The following is an 8212-nucleotide window of genomic DNA, read 5'->3' as shown; positions in this document are numbered from 1 at the left end:
CTCTCCATATATTCGTATTTTGCAAGATTCTCAATCATATTTTTGTACTCAGTTGATATTTGTTAAACAAGTTATCGTCCATTGTTGTTTTCTGTGTAAATATTTCAGATTTGTTTTACTTCTTTTAAATAACAGTTTTATAATTTGTTGTTATAAAAGTAGAGAAAATTATTTTTATTCAAATTATAAAAGATAGTCTATGACTATTTTGACTGTGATAAATTATGCCTCAGAAATGAAAACATTTTTCCTACATAAGAAAGGGCAAAGAAGAGTACGTTGATAACGTTTATTAATGGTTTGAAAGCATGTTGGATGCTTATTACTAAAAGAATGTAAGGCTGAATGTGATATTATTGCTCCGCGCCTGTGGCTATTTGTGTTTACTTTTTTTTGTCCATGGGCCCGGATTTGAGCAATAAATCCTTTCGATTAACAGCTAAAAGTAAATCCGCATTCAAGAACTCCTTTCGATTTCTATATTGTTTTCCCCGTCGATGATTCGCAGCATGTCGTATTAATGAATGAGAACCGGAAAGCAGTTCTGCTGTTACATAAATGTTATACATTTGTTATTTCCCTTTTTTAGTAGTACATGCAATTATAATTTGTTACATTTTGAAATACATATCAAGTATACTATTAGTGAATTTGTCAATATAAAAAAGATTTCAGGCAAAAGATTTTAACAATTTTGCTTTTGATAATTATTTTTAATTTATATTTATGAAATTAAATGTTTAATAATAACATGTTGATATATTGGTTGTTTTGAAATAATTAAACTTTAGTATATTAAGTTACATTTCGTTCGCGTCATTGGTACACAGCATACCACTTTGTGATGATGGTATGAATGGTGACATGTTCGGGGGTCCGGGACCCGACAGCGAATGCTGGATTATAAAGCCTTGCGAGCGGATGGACCCTTATTAGGGTGATTCCGCTTTGCCAGCCAAGTTTGTTTACACAAGTTTGAGCAAAAGTGAGAGTAGGCCAAAATTCATATATCAACAAAGCTCACATTATTATATGGCGAGCCATTTGCAAGTACACTTCCAATTCCTATGTTTCAAAGACTATTTTAAACAAAAAATAAAAATGATAAACAATAAGAAATTTTTTACCTTGAATGGGCTACATTTCTGAAGACCAAAAACATTCTGTTGCAAATCTTTATGCACATTTCATGAATGGCAAAATCCAGTTTAAAGTCTATTTTAGTGCAAACAAATGGTACTTTTTGCAGAAAAAGCAAACAAAAACTTTTTAAAAAACATAAATCTTAGGAAAGTAGTTTATGACCTTGAAAAACGTGGCCTCCATGACATGTGTAAAAAGTAGTACCATGAAAATAAAACAATCATTAACCTTATTTTTGTGTACATGACAAACAGGACACACTTCAAACTGTTACAACATAAAAAAGGTTTAGATTTTAAAGTTTGATTGGTGTTTCATTTTAAATTGTAGTTCATAAGGCTATAAATGATGATTGTTTTCTTGCACTACTTTTTTACAAAAAAAGATAATGGAGGTCATGTGCTTAGAAGGAACAATGAGATACTGATTTATTTGGAGTTAAGTTTTTGAAAGATTATAATAATATTAATTGTATTTGCTGCAAAACTGGCACTAAAAACAGACTTTAAAAGGATTTTGCAATTCATGAAATGTGCCATAAAACTTTGCAACAGAATGTTTTTGGTCTTCAGAAATGTAGCACATTCAAAGGTAAATAGTTCTTATTGTATCATTTTTATTTTTGTTTATAATTGTCCTTAAAATATAACCCTGGAAAGTGTCATTTCAAATGGTTCACATTTAACAATAAGAGCTTTGTTGTTACATGAAATTTTGGCCTACTTTCACTTTGGACAGACTTTAGTTAAAACAAACATGACTGACAAAGCGGAATCACATTAAGGCATAGGCTATAGATAGAATATCATGACAACAACAGAACATTGATCTGCAGTTTGAACATGAAGTGTAATGTTTTTTATGAATGTTTTAAAGCAATTCAACATAAAATATTATTGATCTCCCTAAAAATGAAATTAACAATAGTTTTTTTTAATATATTACCAATGTCAAATAGCTTTCATATCTTTGTCTCGCATGAATATGATAAAAGTGAATTTTCCTCATACCTACCTTAAATTCAGGTAAACAGTCTTCTATTATATTGATAAATACTATAATCACCATGTTAACGCGTGTTAACAAACAAAAAAAATCTGAATTTGTCTTTTGGAAATTCACCCATTTTTTCATTCCAGAGTGTGTTCTACTTTCAGTATTGAAAGAAACCATTTTTTTTAATTTGACATGAAAAATATATATGTAATTATTACTATATAATATTAGTCCCTTTTACTATTTTGTATATTTGTAACAATTATAACAGACTTTGATATTTCTATCTTCTGTTAACTGAAACAGAACAGCAGTACAGTCATGTCACATAACATTTACAAGTCTTGTAAGTCTTGTTTGTATTCAATGGAATTACTTTCTTACCCAGGTAGGCATCAGTGAAAGCATTTTTTTATTAAATATTTTTCCCCGTCTTTTAACGATGGACAGTTATGGACAGTGCCATAAAGATAAGTAATAATTATGCAAAATGGTTACAAAACATTCGGAAAAAATCTACAATAGTACTTAATCTGAATATAACATGACCTGTGCGTAGGAACAATTTGGTAAGTTATCTGTAATGAGCGCATAAATTTATTTTGCGCGGAGCTTCTCAATTGCTGCATTGCAGCAACATTTGTACTTGTTTATAATAGAGAAAGCAAAATGTTAACAAAGTACTATTCTGACTTCATTACAAAATTAACTGTACTAATTTCAAACAGCAACAGCAGCAAAAGATAAATGGCAAATGAATATCCTTTTGGCAACAAAAAACAGATCACCATTATTTAAAAGCTTTTGAAAAAATAAAAGCATTGCTGAGGCATAATCAGCCTTTAAACAAATTATGTTGGGCTAGGACAATCAAATCATCATTCTTGCACAAATGAATTTAGTTAGGAGAGTTGTATATATTTTGAAGGCTCAAACGAATCCTTTATCAATTTCTAACATGTGCCATAATTGTGTGAAGTTTTGTATACATTTTCTCTACATTAATATTCTGCAAGATGCTAAATCATATTTTTATATAAGATTGCTTTTTCTATGTCCACTAAATTACCCCATCTTATTCTGTATTGTTTTCCGAGCAGTGCTCTTAACAGTTTTATATTTTGTTTTAAACATGCTTTCAATTTATGAAAGATATTCTGTGATACTACTTTGACGTGATAAATTTACGACAATCATCGTTCTTGTACAAATTAATTTAGTGAGGAGAGTTATATTATTTTTGTTGGTTTATGCGACCTTCTTAACTGGAATCATCATTGGGTGACCCTCTATAATTGTTATACAGTTGGTTTAGATACAAATTTGTATTTTAATATTATGTCATGTCAATATCTCACATCATTGAAATAAATTACTAGCTTACTTTCAGATCATGTTAATGTCTCTCACATAAAGTGTACACTAGTAGTTATATCATACCATGTTTATGTCTAATACCTTTATAATAATTTTGTTTATATCATAAGAGTCTAACATTGTTAAAACTTGTATATAATGTCATAAGTTATGTTAGTAGCCGTCCGGTTAGCTCAATAGGTAGAGTGTTGGTCTGTGAATTGGACGGCCCGGGTTCAATCCCCGGACGGCGCAGATCACTTTCGTTGTGATTGATCATGAAATCATTTCTACGGTCATTCTTACCGTACCTCTGCTCTGGCATGTACAGAAGTTTCAGTTCCTTGCGAAAGAGAATGCAACTAGTACTGGTAAACTGCTTGACATCCTGCCCAGGAACAATGCGGTGGTTGAACTGTGCTCTGGTGAATTCAATGTGGCTTACTGTCGTGATCCGGAGTGAATACTACCAACACCAGTACCATACTATGTTATTGTCACACACATTTGTTATCATTGTTCATTTGTATTTTGATATATCATGTTTATTTCTCAAACCATTACAATAAAAATTGTACTCTATCAACTGAGTATAACGTGCTTAGAGGTCATTTTTATGCCAGTGACCGACCGTCGTTATCCTCAATTTCTAGATATGTAAACAACGTCTAATCTAACCCTCTTTATGGATTTCTGCAACATTTAATAGGAATTTTCCTTTTTGGTTGTCCTCTACAAAAGTAAGATTAATGGTTCAAGACTGATGCAAATGTCGGTTACATAAGCTAACAATAGCCTTAAAAATTGAAAGTCTTAAAGAATTTTCTTCTCAAACACTACAATACCCGGAGGTAAGATATTTGGCACAGCTAAAAAAATGTTAAAATTAAATTCTTAAACAATCTTTTTCTCAGACACTATATAATGCCCCGTGGTTAGATTTTTGACATGTCGCATCACCTTGTGGTCCTCTAAAAATTATATAAATCATGCACTTAGGTCAAAATTGCCCACCATGCCCCTATGATAACTTAGATAATCTAGGCTTATATAGAAAAAATCCTTTTTATGTGAAACTACAAAAGTCAAACGCTGAGATATGTGTCATCAAAACATTTCGTAGTAGACATTTACAAAACTACGTTGAAAGTTATAAAGCTTAAGTAAAAAATGGCAAACTTAATGGGACCTCTTTACTGACTTAAACATTGAACCTTTTCTAGCAACGTTTCTCAAGTGAGCGATCCAGGGCCATCATGGCCATTTTAATTATATAATATCATGTTAATGTCATACACCATTGCTACAATTCTTTGTATTTCAACTTCAAAGGCTGTATCTTAATATATAGAGGATATTTGTTTAGTTCAGTGTAAGATCGGAATATATTTCACCGAGTGAGCACCAAAAGGTATATTTCATGAGTGGCGCAGCCACGAGTGAAATATGAACTTTTGGTGTTCACAAGGTGAAATATATTCCGATCTTACACTAAACTAAACAAATTTTCTTTTTATTATATGCAAATAAACGTTTTAAAAAGACATTTAACCTAATACTGAATGAAAAGCGCGCCAAATAATAATACAACGTGACGTCATTTACGACGTCACGTCATTAAGTTGGTACCCAGTACTGTGCACGCTGGTATTGCACTGAAACAACGTAAGGAGCTTAAATTCAAAACAGTGAAATTATCAAAGTGGTAATTTCACTGTTTCAAACAGTGAAATTACCAGTTTTAAATCACTGATATATTTCCATAAACCACCGAAAAGCATGTAATTAAATATCATATCATGTCAATGTCATACACCATTGTAGTCATTTGTAATGTGTAATTAAATATTAAGAGGATATTTTTTCGTTTGCGTGAAATATGGAATATATTTTCACGAAACATGATTAAATGCCACATATTTTCACGAGCCGGTACGGCGAGTGAAAATATGTGGTATTTTATCACGTTGAGTGAAAATATATATCATATTTCACAAAAATCGAAAAAATAACCTTTTTATTTAATTTCATTATCAAAGAAAATGGTAATGAATCCCCTTGCTTGCTACCAACTGCAATTGTACAGCACGCAGTAATTTATGCGTAAGCACGCGCTTGGCGCTACATTTGTGACGTCATGTAAACAACTCTTTAAACGTCTGTACAGCGTTAAAATTACTGAATTAAAGATATTGGTGTTCGGATTAATTTCTTAGTTAGACCATTTTCTATAATGCTAGATAGTTTTCAAAACAATATTCAAGAAAAAGTTGTTTTGTATTTATCAGATTTTTCAAACAAAACGGCGAAAGAAGTCCCTTAAAATAAATATGAGTTTTGACTCCGCCCACTTTCATATTTATATTTCATATTTATTTTTAAAAAATATGAAATATATTTGACTGATATAGCACCATATTTCATGGGTAAAATTAAATAACATATCATATTAATTTCACACACCGTTTTGACTATTTCTACAATGACCCTCAAGTGGTTGGATTTCAACAAAAAGACAAGTTATATGTATTATGTCTCTCAAGTGTTGGGATTTTAACGTCTAAACAATATATTTCTATAATGACCCTCAATTGTGGGGATTTTAACATGTAAACTAGATATATGAATAAAATGAGTCTCAAATGTTGAAATTTCAACATATAGACATGATATATGTATTATGGCTCTCAAATGTTGGGATTTCAACATATAAACAAGATATATGTATTATATCTCTCAAGTGTTGGGAATTTAACGTCTAGACATGATATTTCTATATTGTCCCTCAAGTGTTGGGATTTCAACATATAAACAAGATATACGTATTATGTCTCTCAAGTGTTGGGATTTTAACATATAGACAAGATATATATTACATGTCTCTCAAATGTTGGGATTTTAACGTGTAGACAGGATATTTCTATAATGACCCTCTGATGAGGCATTATAGACGTTTTTACAAGACATATATGTTTGTTCAGCAAAATAAAATGTAAATATAAATGTAAGTATTTAATTATGCTTCGTTTCTAATAGACTTTTTACAACTGTATCGCCAGTGTTATTTTACTTATGCTTTTTTTGTCCGTTTACTTTCTTTATCGTCCGCGGGTGTCCTATATATGCACGTAAGAATAGTTTTAAATGATGACGTAAAAAGTCTAACTACCTTTACCATTTATTGCAATATTTATACGAAGAAAGTTATTTTTTGAAGGATAATGGAGTAACAAACATGAATTATCATATAAAATATCAATGTAAACAAGAGCCCGGTTTGAGCCGGGTGATACTCCCCGAATAGGTTTTGGACACAGGAAAGTACACCTCTTGTAGTTTCAGAGTTATGTCCCTGGAAAAAGTTCAAATTGCAATAATTCCAAAATTAGGCAAGGCAGAGTTACTGTTCTTTGCACTGCACTTCTAATCAATGTGATCTATCAACCTACAAAGTTTCTTGTTGATATCTCTTATGGTTTCCGAGTTATGTCCCGGACAACTTCAGAAAGTAAAATAAACGAAGGGCAATAACTCCAGAATTAGGCTAGGCAGAGTAATGATTCTTGTGCACTGCAGAGATATATCTACCTACAAAGTTTCATGTTGATATCTCTTATAGTTTTACAGCTACTAGTATGTCCTGGACAAGATTTTTCTAAAAGGGGAGATAATTAAAAAATGAGGCTTAACAGAGTTGTGGTTTTTTGCACTGCATTTCTACTCAATGAGATCTATCTACCTACAATGTTTCATCTTGATATCTCTTATAGTTTAAGAGTTATGTCCCGGACAAAGTTCAAAGTGTTAAAATTAACAAAGGGCAATAACTCCAAAGTTAGGACAAAAAGAGGTATTGTTCTTATGCACTGCACATCTACCCATTGAGATCTATTCACCTACAAAGTTTCATGTTGATATCTCTTATAGTTTTGGACAAGATTTTTCTATAAGGGGAGATAATTCAAAAACCGGGCAAAATAGAGTTATGGTTCTTTAACACTGCACTCCCCCTCAATGCCCTCTACCACTGTATGAAGTTTAAACACATTATCTCCAAGGGTTTTCAAGTTATGATCCGGACAAGACAACGGACAGACGGACCGACAGACGGACAAGGCGCCGACTATAATTATGCTCCCCCGAAATCTTTCGGGGAGCATAATAAATTAGAAAATTGTGGTATGTTACATTTATATGTGTATATTCGTGCTACGATATGCTAAATCTATGTACAGCCGTTTTTCGTCTGTATTATATGTTATTTTGGTTTTGGAGTGATATATGTGGATATATTACCTGTCAAGATTTATATCACCCGAGCCGTTAGGCGAGGGTGATATTTTATCTTGGCAGGTAATATATCCACATATATCACTCCAAAACCAAAATAATATTTTTATTACCCTTCCCGTGCCGAGTTAAGACGATTTTAAAATAAATCATTGCTACTTCAAATGAAACGTCGAAATAAGATTCCCTTTAGGATACCCCTTCACCATAACATGACGTCACATAAATACCAATCTCCACACAGTGATCTCCCCTTAATTCTTCGGCGTAGAATTCTGCCAAGGGAGGTAATCACTGTGAGGAGTTTGCCAAACTCCTCACAGTGATTACCTCCCTTGGCAGAATTGTAATCACTGCCTTCAAAGACGTCACATGATGATGAAAGTCACATGACGTAACGTCGAAATTCAAATGTAAATATCGACCG

This window comes from Ruditapes philippinarum, unplaced genomic scaffold, assembly GCF_026571515.1.
Source record: "Ruditapes philippinarum isolate M1 unplaced genomic scaffold, ASM2657151v2 ctg5649_1_1_1_1, whole genome shotgun sequence".
Lineage (NCBI taxonomy): Eukaryota > Metazoa > Mollusca > Bivalvia > Venerida > Veneridae > Ruditapes > Ruditapes philippinarum.
This window is presented reverse-complemented; position numbering follows the sequence as displayed.